Source organism: Danio rerio, chromosome 16 (assembly GCF_052040795.2).
Source record: "Danio rerio strain M-AB ecotype USA chromosome 16, GRCz13ab, whole genome shotgun sequence".
In the NCBI taxonomy this organism is placed as follows: Eukaryota; Metazoa; Chordata; class Actinopteri; order Cypriniformes; family Danionidae; genus Danio; species Danio rerio.
This window is the reverse complement of record NC_141036.1, coordinates 48,592,756-48,612,149: the sequence shown is the minus strand read 5'-3', so window position 1 is coordinate 48,612,149 and position 19,394 is coordinate 48,592,756. Positions and strand designations below refer to the sequence as shown.

Genomic DNA, 19,394 nt, shown 5'->3' with positions numbered 1-19,394 from the left:
ATAAAGCAAACTGACACTGAAGTGACTAAACTAAACTCGTACTTTTTTTCCAGTAAGGAGCTGTGCGGTTCCCTGTCATCCATGCAGGGCCGCATGCGTGCAGGGATGGAACCGAGTCAAGGCCGAGATCAGCAATCCTGAACCATTAAATCAGACATCAGAAACCCGACGCGGCTGTTTACCCACCATGCAGCTGTTTCTCTTTATAGAGCGCTCTCAAAAAGGATCTCTCCCGAAGCCTCTCCTTATCTCTCGTGTAGGCTACTCATCCATTTCTAGCGACTGAACTTGAAGCTTGTTTAGGAACCCACGCAGATCGTTTTCTCGTCTTCTCTAGATTTTCTTATAACTATGGTCTGAATTGTGTAATGCCTTTGCATGATAATGTGTGGGACAAATAAATCAGTGGTTGAAGCCCACCGCATGTAGGTCAGACAGGGAGGTCTCTGCGAACCTGCTCTGGCATTTATCACTCTGTGCATTTGTGAAGCAGTTTAAAGTGAAAATGTCAAATGGTGACACTGAACAGAGACAGGCAGAATATTTGAGCGACATCCCATTGTCTATTTATATTCAGTTTAGTTTATTAGAATTATTCCAATATAGAAGTCCAATTTCTTTTATAATTTTTTTTATTTAGCAATAACCCAGATGTGGCTCAGTGGTTAGCACTGTCGCCTCACTGCAAGAAGGTTACTGGTTCGAGTCTCAGCTAGGCCAATGGGCATTTGTGTTTGCATGGGTTTTCTCCGGGTGCTCCAGTTTCCCCACAGAAAGACATGCGCTATAGGTGAATTAGGTAAACAAAATTGGCTGTAGTGCACGAGTGTGTGTGAATGTGAGAGTGTATGGGTGTTTCCCACTACTGAGTTGCAGTTGGAAGGGCATCTGCTAAGTAAAATATATGCCAGAATAGTTGGCGGTTTATTCCGCTGTGGCGACTTCTGATGAATCAGAGACTGAGCCAAAGGAAAATGAATTATTGAAAAACCCAGTTGTCTTCGGTTTCTCCAGTGTAATGCGAAGTGGTCTTGCTGACTGATGCTGTCTATTGCCAACAGGGATTCAATGCTGTGATTGACAGGTATCATATGAACATTAATACTTTAAGTCACAGCAGTTTTTGTCTTCAGCGGGGTGGTCCTAAGAAGCCATGTATTCAAATATTTTTCTCTCCTGTTTTCTTATGATCGCAACTTATCTTGTGATCTTGACATAACAGCTCATCGTAGTGATCACGACTTTTAGCAAAGAGCTTAGAATGACCAAGAGGCGACACTCTGGTGTAATTTGAGAAACAGCCACTAGAGGGCGCGGCGGCAATTTTGGAATAAATACTCCAATAGAACAACAGCATATTATAAGTCTTTAAAATAAACCATTAAAAGTGCTGATGTTCGTGATAATACGTGTTGTATTGTCGTCTTTCAGGTTGTATCTCAACTTTAATGCGCTTTTTGAATAAATAAAAAAAAAAACAAAGCAGCTGCTTGCCATCGCGACAGTGATGATATCCAATGGACGGCCGATCACTTTCACTCCAAAATGGCGGAATCCGGGGCTCTTGCTGGGCGCTGCTGTTACAATGGAACGTTCTATTGAGTTTCGCCTCTTGGTCATTCTAAGCTCTTTGCTTTTAGTGTGTGATCTTGACAGAACAATAGTAATTTTCTCGTGATCTTGACTTTTATTTTGTCGTGATCTCGACATAACAAAAATTATTTTACTGATAATCATGACTTTTATTTAGTCGTGATCTCGACATAACAAAAAGTGCTTTTCTAATGATAATGACTTTTATTTTGTTGTGATCTCGACATAACAAAAAGTTATTTTCTCGTAATCACGACTTTTATTTTGGCGTGATCTTGACATAAAAAGTATTTTTCTCATGATCATGACTTTTATTTTGTCAAAACTTGACATAACCAAAAGCCGCTTTTCTAATAATCTTGACTTTTTTTTTCGTGATCTCGACTTAAAAATTATTTTGTCCTTATGATCCTAAGAGGCCATGCATTCGAATATTTTTCTTTCTTGTTTTCTTATGATCGCAACTTATCCTGTGATCTTGACATAACAACTCATCGTAGTGATCACGACTTTTTTTTTTGGCTTTTTATTTACACAGTAATAATAATATTTATATAGGTGAATTGAATAAACGAAATTGTTTGTAGTGTGTGTATGTGTGTGTATGTGTGTGAATGAGTGTGTATGGGTGTTGCCCAATACTGGATTGCAACTGGAAGAGCATCAGCTGTATTAAACATGCTGGAATAGTTAGCGGTTCATTCCATTGTAACAACTTTTTAAATAGAGACTAACTCGAAGAATGAATGAATAAATTGTTTTGGTTCCCGTTGACTTCCACTGTATTTCAGTCCAAAGTTCCCAAATGGCAAGTGAAATGGCTCTTTAGAAAGTCATTTATACACATTTAATGATGAAATGATTATATTTTTCAGATTAATATTTCATTTATTTCTGTGAAAATATTGTGAAAAAATTGAGTCGTTGATTTTTAAAAAAAAGGCTGGTAATTAAATAGTTTGGAGGCGGCACGATGGCTCAGGGGTTAGCACTGCCACCTCACAGCAAAAAGGTTGCTGGTTTGAGTCCCGGCAGGGTCAGTTGATGTTGCTGTGTGGAGTTTGCATGTTCTTCCCGTGTTGGCGGGGGTTTCCTCCAGGTGCTCCTGTTCCCCCACAGTCCAAAGACATTAAGTTGTCCATAGTGTATGTGTGTGAATGAGAGTGTATGGGTGTTTTCCAGTGATGGGTTGCAGCTGGATGGGCATCCGCTGCATAAAATATATACTGGATAAGTTGATGTTTCATTTTGCTGTGGTGACCCATGATTAATGAAGGGACTAATGAATAAATGAATGAACAATGTCATCAAAGCAAAGCATAGCAACACAGGGTGAACCAATGGTGGAAGCATGGGGCGGGGCTATCTGTTTTGATTAACCAATGGCAGGTGGGTTGACCTGCAACCTGTTTATTTCATTGTTTATGCAAATCTGTTTGGTGACTCTAGTGGCAAAGCATGAAAGCAATGACACACTGTACATACCTCACCTTTAACACACTGACCAGAAGGCACAGGCAATAAATTAAACCATCCAAATAAATCCTCCTATCAAGGATCCTGCATGGATGACTGTATGAGTCCTGGGATGATGGAACCTTCTGGACATCAATCACAGCATCAGCAAACCTGGATCCATCAAATCAGAGAATTGGAAACCTGATCTGGTTGTTTACTCGCTATGCAGCTGTTCCTTTTCTTAGAGCGCTCTCAAAAAAGAATCTGCATCCTGACCTTGCTCACGTACACTTTCTGTCTCTCTCCATTTCCAACTTCTGAACCTTAGCCTAGTTTACAAATTCACCAAAGTTCAACTGTGTTTCTTATTTTCTTTCTTGCTTTTTCTGTGGCATTTGTTTGGCTGTGATTTTTGTAAGCTTTATCGTTCTTGTTCAGTAGCAAGCCTGGTAGACTTGCATGATGTGGCAGCAATCAAACAAAAAATTTAAAATAAAATAAATAAGGCCACATTTTCTAGGGTAATACGTTATATTTGTATATTTAATGGTTTTTTTTCCTTCAAAAGTTTGGTTTAGCTATTTTGTTCTGTGTCTTAACCCCTTATGCTCCAAGTTTCAGAAAAAAATGATAAAATGGGGGGTCGCTTGGTGATTTCCAAAAACCTAATAAATTTGAATAAACTTTTGAAATAACAATTGTTAATTCATAACCTACAGAAGATAAAAAAATTGTTTAATAAAAATACAATATCCAAACAAAAAGCCATCAGCCTTTTGTTGTTGTTGTTGTTGTTTTACATTGGATTATAAGGGTCTTTACATTAGATTGACTACAGCGCAATAGCGTCAGTTGCACCAGATTGATTTTACAGCTCTAGCTAAATTTCTGACATCTTATCAGCACTCACTCACATACATTTAAAATAAATATAGGCCACGACTGAACATGGAGGATGATCATTAATTGGCAGTCTCCAAAATTAACCACTTAAACTGTTAATTAATTAAACTAACGTCATTAATTGACGTCATCGACTTTTGCTTTCAGATTTAAAGGGCTAGCGTTGCACCAGACCCCCGTAAGTGGTGTCGTTTGAAAGTGTAGAATCTATATTTTATGCACATATGCATCACTTTGGTGTTTATTCTACTGTATAAAAGTTATTTACACTTAAATACACAGTATTTTGGATACCTGAGCTAGGTATTTTACATTGGTTCATTTTCATATTTTTTTATATGACACATGTACAAGTTATAGCTCAAATGAAAGCTCTTGCCGGTGCTCATACAGTTCTAGCATTCTTTTTACTGAATTATATTCATATGCCAAACAGTTGTTGAATGAATTGTGGCGTTTCCATGGTGCAGAAATGTAAACAATACATTCATGATCAATAAGCAGCCCCAGATAGCACAGACAGCTGTCATCTCTTACCTTATGCTGTGCCCTTCAGAGCCATTCTCCTCTGTTTTTGAGGTGATGTGCATAAGAAATCCTTTTATATGTCTGATGTGGTCCAAACACAGTGAATTATGTTTGATCAAACAAAAGAATAGTGAAATATGTAAACAAGGATCAGTCTCTGTGGCTTGTACAGCACCTCTCATCAGTTGGAATGCAATAACTTTTGCATAGATTATGGTAGAGACCTTTTTCTTTTTTCCTATGATTACAGACATGTGCAGGAACCACCAAAATTAATTACAGCACGCTAGACCACACAGAACCTAAAAGGTACACTTTCAAATTTGAGTTTATAAAAAAAATACAAAAAGCGCCTCTTTTTTTAGGTGTTTATTATAACACAGACGATATATACAATTATTTTAAACACTTTCAATAGGGTTTTATGAAAATTCAAAGGTTTTTTTTTTCAAAATGATACCAAATTTTAGCATTTACACCTCTGCATGTGGATTTGGGAAGCTTTTAAATTTGGGTAGGCAAAATCCAGGCGGAAATCCCCAAATAGCAGCAGAGTTTAACTGGTTAAACCAACAAAAGACTTGTAATGTAACTTTAATATAGTGCCCATCAGTCTCATTAGGTGAGGTTAATATTAAATAATAATAAAAAAGAAAAAATGATATGGTTGTTTGACTGTTGCACTTTTTTGTGTTGCCAATATGCTTGTGTTTATATTGGCCTATTGATTTGAGTGTTGTGCGCACTTTTTGTAAGATTATAACCACTTCTGAAATTAGTGGGGGTCGCGAGTCATTGGCATTGTTATTTTGGGGTCCCGGGCTGAAAAGTTTGAGAACCCCTGATGTAATGCAATGTAATGTGTATTTATAGAGTGCATTTATTGTGTTTGAAGAAAGAAATGTCCCCCCAGACCCTGCCTTGTTTAGTAGAACAGATCTTTTTTGTTAGTGTTACATTGGTTTACCATAATTATTCAAACCATCAGCTGATTTTCAGTGTTATGGTTTGGTGTTATGTGAGAGAATTACTGGGATCGTCTGCTGAATAATGCTTTCGACTCCAAACAGGGAGAAGGGGGCTTTCTGCTGTGATTGACAGGTGCAGCTTGGGCTTTGGTGCTTGTTTTACATGTGTGGCCTAGAATGTGAAACATTTCTTTAAAATGCATAATAGAGATGATGGCAGTTGTTGATGTGTGTTGTTAATTCTAATGCAGAACTTACATATAATAAAGAAATGCATTTAGCACTCATTGACTTGTTGAATAAACCAATAGTGTTGTACTGCAGGCTTGCATATGCAAGTTGAGACATGCAATCTCAGACATGTTATCTTAGACACAATGCAGTCAGTGAAGCTAATGACGTCATTGTGAGGGGTAGGGGCAGGTGTGTGCATTAAAGAGGTGGTCCACTACGATATTGTATATTAAACTTTAGTTGATGTGTAATGTAGCTGTGTGAATGTAAACAACATCTCTGAATGTAATATGCTCAAAGTTCAATGGAAAGGAAGACACTGGCTTTAACAGAGTTATCTTAGCAAAACCTACAGCAAACGAAATTTGGGGACAACAAAAACTACATCTGGGATAATTAGAGGTGGCCAGAGGCGCTGTAATGTTCTAGCAGAGAAAGCTAAAACGGCGTCCAAATGCTGCTATTTCCACAGAGCTTGTTCTGTTTCTGTATTTGGACTTCCAAAGGGCACGACACAAATTCGAACATCATTTATGTTCTAGAGAATTATAAAGAATATATAGCGCTAGCATTTGACAAAGGACAGCTTCTAGAATCTCTCCCTGTTCAGTGCTGGATTCAGCTAAAAACTCGAAGAAGGAGCAGCTCCAACCATAACAGACGAAGTTGTGGACACAACCTATAAGTGTTTTATTTGTTAAAATTGATCTTTTACATGTACAATTTCTAGCGTTAACAGTATTTTGTAGTGAGGATGTAAACAGAGATGTAAACAACGGGAAATCCTTTTTGGCACCGCTAACAATTTAGCTACACATTCATATTTATCCATCAAACCCCTATAAACACTCACTGTCCACCAGCGCTGCAGTGTCTCTCTATGCAGCTGCTTTCCCTGCGTTCTACATCTCAAATAACCAACTAGTAAAATATATATGAACGCTTCATATTACTTAAACATGCTTATTCTGAATATATGTAAAAGACACTTGTCAGGTTTTAGATTAGAGAGCAGATGTGAGGTTTAGCTGTGTTCTCTTCATTTTATGTCTAATTTAGCCTCACACTGACGCGGCAACACTGACTGACAGTATTTACACAGCAGAAGCTGTGTAATTAACGGTATCCCAAATCGCATACTTATGCACTATTCTACGCCATTTTGTAGTATAAACAGTGTAAGTAGTGCGTTCACACTGAAAACTCAAAAAATAATAAGTGCACTTTAATTACCTGGATGATGCACTCATTCAGCCGCTAAAATTAAGTGTGTAATGATGGACACTTTACGCACTCAACGACCACAGTTTTGCTCAAGTAGCGGAAGGGGCGGAGCTATCATGCACATGTTGGGTAACTATTTATTTTGGATGGTAAAAGCAAAATTCCTCTATGAGAGTGATTATAGCGCCTCCCGATGGTGGACGTAGAGCCGATCCGCAAATCACAGCACATTACATTAGCTGACCAATCAGAGCCTCTTGAGAGCGGGCTTTCGGAGGAACTATGAAATATGGTTGTTTTCATGTTAGCCGAGTAGCAGTATATAATGAAAGTAAGATATATGAAAAAATAATGTGCATCTTTACAAATGAAGCATGAAAACACATTGCTTTGCTTTTTATAAACACAGGCAAGCCTTAAAAATACACTCTGAATCACCCCTTTAAAAGCATTGCATGCAGCTCAGCTTGCATCTGCACCCAGTCTGCAGCCCAATGAACTGCCTAAAATAGGCTTCTAAAACAAGCTGCTTTTTTGGCATACTGCACACCTGGGTACATAAATAATCCTGCATTACAGATTAATGATTCTATCGTCTATATAGTTCTTTTTCACTTTTAATTAATGTCATAAAACTTTATAGAAGGGCCATTCCTTTGGACCAAAATAACAAAGAGACTAGTATTCCTATTTTCTAGGTCACCATGCTTACCACATAACAACATTTTGAATAACTCTTTGTCTTTATTTACGCTGTGGACTGAATTGTGTAATGCTTTTGCATGATATTGTGTGGGACAAATAAATCAGTGGTTGAAGCCCACCGCATGTAGGTCAGACAGGGAGGCCTTTGCATGTGAACCTGTACTGGCATTTGCCAAGCAGTTTAAAGTGAAAATGTCAGACAGTGACACTGAACAGAAAGACATTCCAGCTGTCCTTATTTATGTACAGTTTAGTTCATTGTAATTGCTTCGCCAAATACAATTTATTTCATTGTACTAGAATAAATAAATAAATAAATAAATAAATAAATAAACGAATGAATGAATAATATATATATATATATATATATATATATATATATATATATATATATATATATATATATATATATATTTATGTATATATATATTTATGTATGTATATATATATATATATATATGTATGTATGTATGTATGTATGTATATATATATTTATGTATATATATATATATGTATGTATGTATGTATATATGTATGTATGTATGTATGTATGTATGTATGTATATATATATTTATGTATATATATATATATGTATGTATGCATGTATATATGTATGTATGTATGTATATATGTATGTATGTATGTATGTATGTATGTATATGGCGATGCAGTGGCGCAGTAGAGTGCTGTCGCCTCACAGCAAGAAGTGTGTGCTGTGTGTTTCTCACAAGAAGGTCGCTGGGTTGCTGTTTCGAACCTGTTGACGTTTCTGTGTGGAGTTTGCATGTTCTCCCTGCATTCGCTTGGGTTTACTCTGGGTGCTCCGGTTTCCCCCACAGTCCAAAGACATGTTGTACAGGTTTATTGGGTACAGTAGTGTGTGTGTGTGGATGTTTCCCAGAGATGGGTTGTGGCTGGAAGGCTAATAATTCAGGAGGGCTAATTATTCTGACTTCAACTATCTATCTATCTATCTATCTATCTATCTATCTATCTATCTATCTATCTATCTACATATATATATATATATATATATATATATATATATATATATACAATTTTATTATATTTTTTAATTGTAAATATGTACAAATTTAGTAGGAAAATACATCTCACAACCATTATGAACAATAAATAAATAAAATGAGAGAAATTATCCTAGTTACGATCAAAGTATAAACAGATGCCAGGGTTAAAATATAAATAGGTAAGATAATAATAATAATAATAATAATAATAATAATAATAATAATAATAATAATAATAAAACATTTATTTAATCAAATGAAATTTACACAATGCTTCATATCTTTTTTTTTTTTAGCTTTTCTGTTTCTATTGTTACATAGTGTATTACCTATTGTTTAATCTCCTTTATAAAATGTCCACAATTTGGCTTAGCTTTGGCCCATTTCTTGACATGAATATGGTATTTTCCAAGTAATATTAATAGTTGTATGAGAAAATGAGTTGTACTTTTGAATAAATTCCATCTTGTACTAAAGCAAATATGACATCTTATAAAAATATCTAGTGTACCTATGAATCATTACTTACTCCGACCCAAACTGAAACGATTCAAAAAATTAACTCACAAAGGGGCGTTACCGTTTAGTAAACTCGACCAATGAAATGTCTGCTCACAAACTGTACGTCAATGCTATTGGTTAAGCTTTAGGAAGTGAGTCTGTCGAGAATGAATCGTTAAAAAAATTCATTCGCAAACACAGAAGCAGCCTGACAACAGTCTGTATCTGCTGTAAGTCTCTTTTGTTCAAATTGTCTTGGATAAAATTGTGTTCTAAGTGCATAAATGACTATGCAGATTTATTCCAGATTGGATTTACAACGTTTGGGTTGAGGCCAGGCTATTAAAGGGAAGTGGCCTTTAAAATGACTGATCTTGCCTCTTGAAGAACGCTATAATCAGATGCAGAGCAGACTCAAACACACACACTTACTTTCATTCAAAGAAAGTTAGGCCTTCTTGTGCTTAATCAACCCTCAAACGAACAATATTCAGGTCATTGTTTGCAGCAGATAAGCATTTTTAAATGTGATGCAAAAAATACGAGCAGTTCCAGCGTTATGAATGTGACATGCAGTAAAAACTTTAAACATAAGTTTACAGAGAAAGTATATGTTAACATTATACTAAAACATCTGTTTTTATTTCCCAAAACAACTAACCACAGAGTTATGGGATCAGAAAAATATCAATCTGTAAACATGTTTTATATTTTAAATGAGGAAAATAAACATGCGTTATGGATTTGGCCATACTGCGAGTTTGCAGTAAACAACATAATTTCTGTGAATTAAACTGCACTACTCAAAAGAAATAATGCTAATCAAAAGTATAAGTTGGCTCTCTGTAGAATAAATTTCACTAATTTTATTTTATTTTATTTTTTTGTATTTATAAAAGACAAAGCTTTTGTTATGGATGTGACAGATGTAAAATTGGTGCATGTGTGACTTTGGTAAATCAAATGTAATTTTATTAAAGCACTGACAGAGACATTTTGAGTATTGTTTACAGTGCAGTGAAATACAAGTCTACACATAAAACTTAGAAAGGGTTAGAGTTGTCGTGATACCGTTAATTAATCTTAATATTTATACCAGCTGAAGTATCAGAATACCAAGTAGTATCGCGATACTGTAATTCATAACTCAAATTATAAAGAAATTGTCAGAAATACTATATTTTATATTATAATACACCTACGTGAATTGAATTGAATGTGTATTTTTGTTATAATAGGCCTACTTAAATGTAACAAAATTCCCTTAAGGCCAAAAAGTAATATTTGCACGTCACTTCGCCTAAAATGTTTTTATTCTTTTTGTTTATTTTGTAGATAACTGACCAAAAAAATGCATTAAAAGAAAGATATAAATTATACTGAATGAAATTAGGTACAAAAGAGCATTTTCCCAACTAAATTAGGCTACATGAGGTGGTCAAAATTTGTTTGAATGTTTCCTGTTGCTATTTTGGGTTTTTCATTAAAAAAAAAAATTTCAGTCTTATCAGGTAACAATCCAAAGAAATTAAATATTTCACTTTGTGAGTCGTTCTTTATAAGAGATTGCTGCGGTCGCTAATAAATCATATAAACAGAAACAAAAATGAACTGAAGGGTTAGAAAAGGTGCAATAGGCTACCATAAAAGGTGCGAATTCAACACAGTTTTCCACTCCTAAAGTGCTTCACAGACTATTCAAATAAAATGGTCTATTGTTGCATACATGTGAGCATTTAAGTGACTTTCCACATGCAACATTATCAATTGTAGATAGACCGTTAATGACGATACTATAGTTTAAAAAATACGGTGGCACCGCCAGTATTTTGGAGCCATAGTATCACGATACTACCATAGCACCAGTAAAAACAGAAAACTGTATTTTTTTCATGGCAAGGTTGACATTTGCATGGATTTGCTCATGTAGCTTATCGGTGTCAATTCAGATACAGTACGTTCTGATTTACAAAGTAATTTGCTGAATCACATCAGGGCCCAGTTTTTCAAAATAAATAAATAAATAAATAAAAATCTGGATCAAAATGGTCCAGATTTGGCAATCCCAAGTTTTGCTATTCAGGATTGACTGATCTATCTTACTTTTATGACAGTTTTTTAAAGGAACATTGGGTTGGATCACTAGCTACGTTTCCATCCACCTATTTTTATGCATTTTTGGATATGTGAAGCACCACCACGCAATTACTGCGTGTCAGGATTGTCTTCTAGGGTGCAAGTCATTTATTAAATGAAGAAAAGATTCACGCAGCTTCTCCTACTGCAGCAAATTCCGGTTTTACTATTGATATTTGGCACTAGATAATCAGAAAGTGATGATTTTGTTGGCTTTGATTAGATGGAAACGCTGCTTTATTCGCACATCTTTTATGCAGTAATCCAGTTTTGCGCATAAAGTTCATTCGCATTTTTGGATGGAAACATATAGCTACTGTGATCCAAGTACCAAATGTCAGGATTACCAAATCCTGTTTATCAGAGCCTTAAATGGAACCAACAGTGTAGCCTACTGGCTTAGCAAAGAACAACAAGTAGGCAAAATACCAGAGACCACAAACAGCCATTAGCTATATTTCCATCCGAAGATGCAAATTAGTATTGACTTCCATTTAAAACTACACTCTTCCAGCGGTTCACAGTTGCATACAATATCTCTTTTTTTCACGAGGGGCACGCATAAATTGTTCCTAAATGAAAGTGAAAGTGTCAAACTGCAGTTAAAGTCGACAAATTAAAAATGAAACACCCTAAATGACATGAAATCCAAAGGAAATATAGATAGCGTGATGATGCAATGACGCAGGGCCGTGCACAGGGTGGTGGCTTGGTGGCTAGACCCACTGCCCCTCTGCCCTCATTGGCTGAGGTGCCCCTCTCAGTAGGCGCAGAGTCCCCCCCACCCCCCAGTTCTTCACTTTGTGATCGCCAAACCCACCCTCCTCCCCGAGTCTTCGCTTTGTTATCACCCCCCAACCCCCCCACCCGGGTCACCGCTTTCTCTTCACTCACCATGTTGAGGACCTGTCCCTGACCACGGGCCTGCAATGACGTTAATCGAATTATGTGCAGTAACATTTAAAAGACGATCATGAATGGAACATTCAAAAAGCAGCTCATGTTAACAGTTTCATTATATTATTGTCTTATTCAGATTAAGGCAAATATTTCCATTAGCGATGTCCATGATTAGCGGTGTCCATGTAAACTTAGTCAATTTTTGAAAATCTTCAGTATTTCTTGTTTAGTCAATCGTATATTTCATAAATATGAACAGGCCCGGATTGGTTAATCGGGAACACCGGGAGAATTCCCGGTGGGCCGGTCCGTTTTTTGGCCATCTATTTATTTATTTGACCATAGCTTCACTCTTTTTAGTCATTATTTTGCCGCAGCGCCGCTCTTCTTATTTATTTCCTCGCAGCCCCGTAAGCAAGATGCAGCCTGCAGGTGAACTAACGTTAATGATGATGTAACGTTAACTATCATCATTCGACCCCAAACAGCGAATTAGAATAATTAATATTAATGAATAATATACCTGCTCAATGAAAATCAGATGATTTACTACATTAATAAATTTGACATAACTTGATCAGAAATCTAAAAAGGGGAGAAAAAAATTACGCCATCAATAGAAAGTAATACCGTGTCTTGCAGGTCACAGTTCAATACTTTTTTTTCTTTCCCTGAATTGACGCTATAGTGTTCCAGTGGTAAACACGTTGCGTTACTCACCGTCCGACCTGTGATCGATTCTCATCTGGAAAATTTATATTATTATTTTTTTTTTTGTATTATTGTTAAGACATATAATACTGTTAGGGCTTTTGAACATTTGAATTTCTGAAGCAGCTGTTTTCTTGAAAAAGACGTGATAGTGTCACTAGAAACTGAATTGGAAATGACCTTATTTTAATATAGACAGTCGTGAACTGAGATGGGCCGGTCTGGCTTGAAACTCCAGGGCTGAAAATGAGTCCCACTCCGGCCCTGAATATGAATACAACACTAGAGATTGCTTGAAGCATCTTTGAAATGTAGTTTATCCTTGAGCTCATCCTCATGTTCTAGGCTGAAAGATGGGAAGTTTTCCCCAAGCGGAGTGTCCTACAGTCAAGTTTAGAAAAGATTCATGCTCCTGAAATAAGTGCTTATATGGACAGAGTGTTCTTTCTTTGTATACAACTCAATTAATCGCCCTTGTGTGGAGGGCAGGACAGGTTGGTGATTGTTATGTAGGGTCCTTACATTGTTTTTGTTGTTGTTGTTGTTTTCAGTGCACAGCATCCAGATGGAGCTCTGCATCCTAATTACCCGAGCTGAAGGACAGAGGACATCTCCTCGCCTCCTTCGCTGGAATAACTGGCCTGGTAAGTGCATGTGTTTGCGTTTCTTCAGTTTAAAAGGATCCTCAGGGTATTCGCCATGTAGGCCTGGATGAAATGTTTTTTTGAAAATGTGCAGAATTGAGTTGTAATATGGATTAAGGTGGATGCATTGGTTGCTTGAAAGCATTACCTTAAAGGGAGAGGTTACCTAAAAGTGAAAACTTGCTGTTAGTTCACTCAGCCTCAGACCAAAATATGTAGATGATGATGATGATGATGATGATGAAGATCACACAACCCTAGCATCCAGGGGTGGATTTCCAAAACCATCGTTAGCCAACTAATACATAGCAAGCATAGTTTGTTTATTTGGCGTTTCCCAAATCCATTGTTCCAATGAACATTCACAAACTGTCGCAAACTTGTATGCTTGCAACTACACCTTTGGAGCTTTAGTTAGAAAAATAGTTGCTGGCTGTGCTCTATTCCCAGTTATACATCTATGCCCTATTCATTTAGAATTTTCCAACATTTAAACTTGGAATGATTTTTTTTTAAGCATTAAAGTCATCACTCTTAGGTGTAATTTGCTTTCAAAGTATATTTACAGTTCAGTTTTAGTGATCTTCATGTTTACAATTGCGTTCCCTTCGCAGTGCACTTTGAAAACATTGATGTCATTTTGACCACAGCCGTGGCTCATGAGGAAAGCTACAGGTGACCTTTTATTTAACAGTGGAATTTATGTTACGTCTCCAAAGCTTGTGAAAACAAAATATATAGCATACATTAATGCTTTTAATTTATAGTAGGATATTTATTAAGTATCTGTACTGTATATGACATGGGCCTGTTGGTTAGAACATTTCTGCCGCGGTTTGAATGTCAAATTGTAAAAGTAGACTTTTCAAAAAACAAAAATAAATAAACAATATCCTATTTAACAATAATAATAATAATCATCATCATCATTAATATTATTATTAAAGTAGGTTTTTTTCATTTTCCTAGTAAATATTACATTTCTTTTAACAAATAGCCTCATTATTTACTTATTTATATGATTTATATATGATATTAGAATACGTGTCAGCTTTTTTAAGTGATTTTATCTTTTAGAATAGAATATGTAATGTTCTCAATATTATTTTTTAAGGGAAACATTCGCTCTATATGTGCCATTTACATATATTTCCATTAATATGGAAAGTGAGTGCATGTTTTTACTAAATCTAATATTGGATTTTTTTTTTAAACGTGTGTGCTTGTAAAACAGTATAATTTGCACAAAGAAATTATGGAGTTCTTCTGTAAAGAAGTTGTCACCCCATCCCGTTAAGAGCAACATTACGGGAGTTTTATGTTTTAACTAATGTGGTTCAAATGATGGATCTGCGACAGAGAAACTACGGGTTTTGGGAAACACTCGTCACTACATTATTCTTTTCCTAAACGATTCATCATACTATGATAGTTCAGCCTCGAGTTATGTCATTGTTTGGGGAAACGCACCTCAGGATGGTTAAAGTGAGAGTCAAAGGACCTTTCATACACCATCATCATACATTAGGCACAAGACGTCTTTTGCGTATTTGTTGCTATTTTCAGACCAGCGCAAACCTAATTTTCATGTTTTACACCACGTTGTTTAAATAACAAAATAATTTGCGCCACTTTGTGGACTCATGGGTGTGCTGGTCTATAAAGGAGATGCACTAAGCTGCATTGTTGGCCCGTTGCTATTTTGAAAACCTGAAATTGAACGCACTATTGACCATCTAAAACTGGTCTAAAGTCCAGGGCAGAGCGCAGAGGTTATGCGCCTATGCAGGTTTAAACGCTTAAATATTGCTTAATAAACACAGGATGTACAGCAATACACAAATATCTTTACATATGAAAATTTTCAAAAAAAAAATTTTAAGAAAAAAAAACTTTTTTTAAGTTCTTATTGTCTACATAAATATAAAAATCACTGCCTTTATGGCTTCTTCATGCTTTTTTCAGATTATTCATCACAATTTGCTTTTGTATAGTATTATTTTTAGTATTATTATTATTAATAATAATTATATGCATATTTATATTTGTTTTAATGAAAACAAATTTCGATTTGTCTGTCTGCCGTATTTTTGAGAGGTATGCATAACCATATGGGGCAGAAGAATAGGACGTGTGTTTGAAAATATATATATATTTTTTTTTTACCACACTTTGTTATTATTGTTCATTTATTCTTTGTTGGAAAGTAGAACTGAAATTAGAAATAGTTTTGAAACAAATCTGTGTGCTTAATGAACTAAATTAAATGTTTAGGCTAATGGATGTCTTCAGTGGAGTAAGTTTCCACCGTTTCCTTTTCTACGAAAGCAAAGGTTTGAAGTAAAGAGAAAGTAAAGAGGCCGAATGGAGGAGGCTCATTCTTTATCCTCGCTCTGCAGATGGTCTGTTTAACTGTTCTCTTGCAAGTGAAGCATTTAGTTTTAACACTTACAAAGTCCACCATGCAAATAGCAAATGTGCCATTGCACGATGCAACTGACTCTTAAAGGGACTGTGAGGTGAGACTCTGATTGGTTTAATGCATGTCATGCTCAATGCACACCCATTACTCATTAAGAGAACAAGCACAACCCTGTTAGACCATGTGCCATGGCGCAAGCCCAATTTTTCTGTCTTTAAATTAGCCAAAGTGGATTCTGACACACTCTTAATGCTTTTAAACCATCTGCTTTTGACTTTGCGCCTAGATTGTTAAAATAGAGCCCAATGTCTCCTTAGGCTTTATTTTTTTATTTTGATTATTATTCTTTATTGTTGTGTTTTCTACAGTCTTTGACAGTTTTGACAAGCAAACAGCATCAGTGTAATTTTGAATCTGTGCAGAAGTTTTGGGCCAAAAGTGGTGTAATAATAACGCATATTCATTTTTTATTTTTTTTATTTTTTTTGCTTTCTAAGACCTCAATCAGTCATTAGGAGCCACAGGTAAACATTTTGTTTTTGACTTGCAATAATACTTTTTGACTTGCATTTTATGAATCGCCAGTGATTACAGATTTACTTAAAAAGTTACAGTAAATACAGTTTTTATTCATTAAGCAGTAGGAATTAAATGGTAAACAATGAAGGAATTACGTGCATAGATAGTGTCTGGGCATTGGGCTTAATTAATTAGTTTTTATATTCGCATATTTGAACATTCACATTTTGAATATAATTCCATAAAACTATTCATTGGATCTGGGGGAAGTCAATCCAGTCTCTCCCCAATCCCCTGGGCTCTTTGCTGGTTGGTGAAGTTCCAAAAATAAACCCAAAACAAACCATTACGATTGACCGCTCATATGTCCAGCTGCTGTAATCTTCCACAGATGAAAAGCTCTATGCTTCCTTGAATAAAAGCCTAGGTTTATTCCTGGAAGAATCCCTTTGCCCGTCCTCTGAGTCAGCCACTAAATACATCTTCAGCAAATCGGAGTCCTCCAGATGACGGCTCACGCCAAAAACAAATCCTTCTCCTCGGGTGACCATTTGCTCAACAAAATAGGAAGCTTCCCATAAACGTTGTCTCAGATGTATCTGTTGTCTCGGCTGTGAAATAAGCAGGGTCATGTCTGTGTTGTTGGAGTATGGAGACACCATTGTAGATTGCATTTTGGATTTCATTAATTATTTTGTTAGTTCTTTTATTGAAGATCAATCAATACTGAGTTCGTCAATACTGATTATTCAGAGTGATATAAGCCAATAATGATAGTTTAATAGTTCTGCTTCAAATGCCTTTTACATTGTTAATCATACATTTCTCAGTTTTGAAATAAATACAAAAGAAATCCTAATTCTCTTTATGAGGTTGATCAGGAATTATGGTTTTATTTATTCAAATCTTCCCTAAATGTCTTAAGTTTACTTTGTTGAGGCTTTTATTTTTTTATACAGCATTTACATTTATGATAATAATACTTTATTGTGCTCTTATGTCAGATGTTGCTGCTATTTATGAAGTAATTGTTATTTCATGTGTTAAATAATATATATCGAATATAATTTATCGTGTGGTTTTCAGCTATGTGTGTGCTATATTTATGTGAGCACATTAATATAGTATAACTCCCCCTAGAGGATACCTATCTGTCTGCTGTCTGTCTGCTGTCTGTCTGTCTGTCTGTCAGTCAGTCAGTCAATCAGTCTGTCTGTCAGTCAGTCAGTCAGTCAGTCAGTCAGTCAGTCAGTCAGTCAGTCAGTCAGTCAGTCAGTCATTCAGTCAGTCAGTCAGTCAGTCAGTCAGTCAGTCAGTCAGTCAGTCATTCAGTCAGTCAGTCAGTCAGTCAGTCAGTCAGTCTGTCTGTCTGTCTGTCTGTCTGTCTGTCTGTCTGTCTGTCTATCTATCTATCTATCTATCTATCTAATGCAGTCATCATGAGACGACTCATGTCCATGTCCATCCATCCATTGTTCAAATGCAAAAGTGTTATAATTACTCTCCATTAACTACATTCATTTTTTTGGTCTGCATGTTTTTTAATTAGCCAAAAATAATGACTAATCATACATTTTCCCCATGATTTTACTGAAGACATCTACCTAAATGTCATCCAGTGTGACAATAGTTTATATATACTGAAAAAAATCCTGTCAGGCATATTTAGAGTAAGAATTATTTCATGACATAATAAAAGATTCAGCTGGAAGGGCATCTGCTGTGTAAAACATATGCTGGATAAGTTGGCAGTTCATCCTACTGTGGCGACCCCTGATGAATAAATGAACTAAGCTGAAAGAGAAAAAATGAATAAATAAGAGACTCTAAAAACGCCAATTGTCATTTTAGTGTGTTATACTTTGTCATTGACCACTAAGTTTGACCCATCGGTAGGCCCACACGGAATCTAAGCGCACAGAATTCCGCAGATTTTCCACAGATTTTTAGCTCATCATTAATTCTGTTTATTTACTTGAGTAAATGCGTGTAAATCTATGTTTAATCAGTTTTTAAATTAATGACGGTAAAATTATTGACTAATATGAAAATGGTTTTTTGATTTATGTACAGTGCAGTTTGTACAGTAATATTTTCTGTCTTTTAGTAGAGATATTATATGAGAGACTTGCTTTGTTTATCAAATAAAGTTAATCTAGTTGGATTTGCATTTTAAACATTAAATAAAAATTAAAAAGATAGTATTTTTTTATTTTACATATTAGGGGTTTAGTTATGATACTCCCAAAATAATTTAGCAGAAATCAGAAATCCGCAGATTTTTACCAAAATTCTCAGCAGAAATAGCAAAAAACTTCCGCAGATTCCGTCTGGCCCTACCCATCGGACAGTAGGATATATATATAAAAAATGTAAATACTAAAATAAGGTATGACTACAATCGCGTAAACTCAGTTTAGTATTTCATTTCTATTTATATGAACTTTAATTAAAAACGAGGGAACTTTAAACTATTTTAGTTACTTAAAACATTAAAGTACACTCAAAAAGAAAACATTTGCTCTTTGTTCAAACTACTTTAAAACAAGCTGAAACAACACAATTGTTGAAACAATTAAGATTGACTACGTTTACATGGACACCAATAGTCTGATTTTAATATGATTAAGACAATACTATGATTAAATGTCTACCATGTAAACAGTGATTTTTGGTTAATTTAATCTGATTAAGGTCATAATCAAACTAAATAGAAACTGGATTAAGAAGTAGAGTATGAAGATTTTAGTCACATTATTAAAGTGCAGTATAGAAATGCAAACACCGCAATCAAACTATTATAGTCATGTAGGATTTTCACTGCATTTTGTGATTGGATAGTCTATATACACACGGCTGTTTGACACTATTCTCTGCATCTACCGATCAGTGAAGGACCACAGACACCTGCATCGCAAA

General features: G+C 35.5%; 1 protein-coding gene and 1 long non-coding RNA gene across 3 annotated transcripts in view; both read right to left on the bottom strand.

Moving 5' to 3' along the window:
• dpy19l1l (dpy-19-like 1, like (H. sapiens)) overlaps positions 1-19,394 on the bottom strand; it is a 754,017-nt gene that overhangs the window by 554,759 nt on the left and 179,864 nt on the right. The window lies entirely within an intron of this gene.
• The window catches only part of LOC147840401 (uncharacterized), a 615,523-nt gene continuing 600,229 nt past the window's right edge, over positions 4,101-19,394 (bottom strand). Inside the window, exon 3 of the long non-coding RNA XR_015512035.1 lies at positions 4,101-4,768. This is a non-coding gene — a long non-coding RNA (uncharacterized LOC147840401). The remainder of the gene's footprint in view (positions 4,769-19,394) is intronic.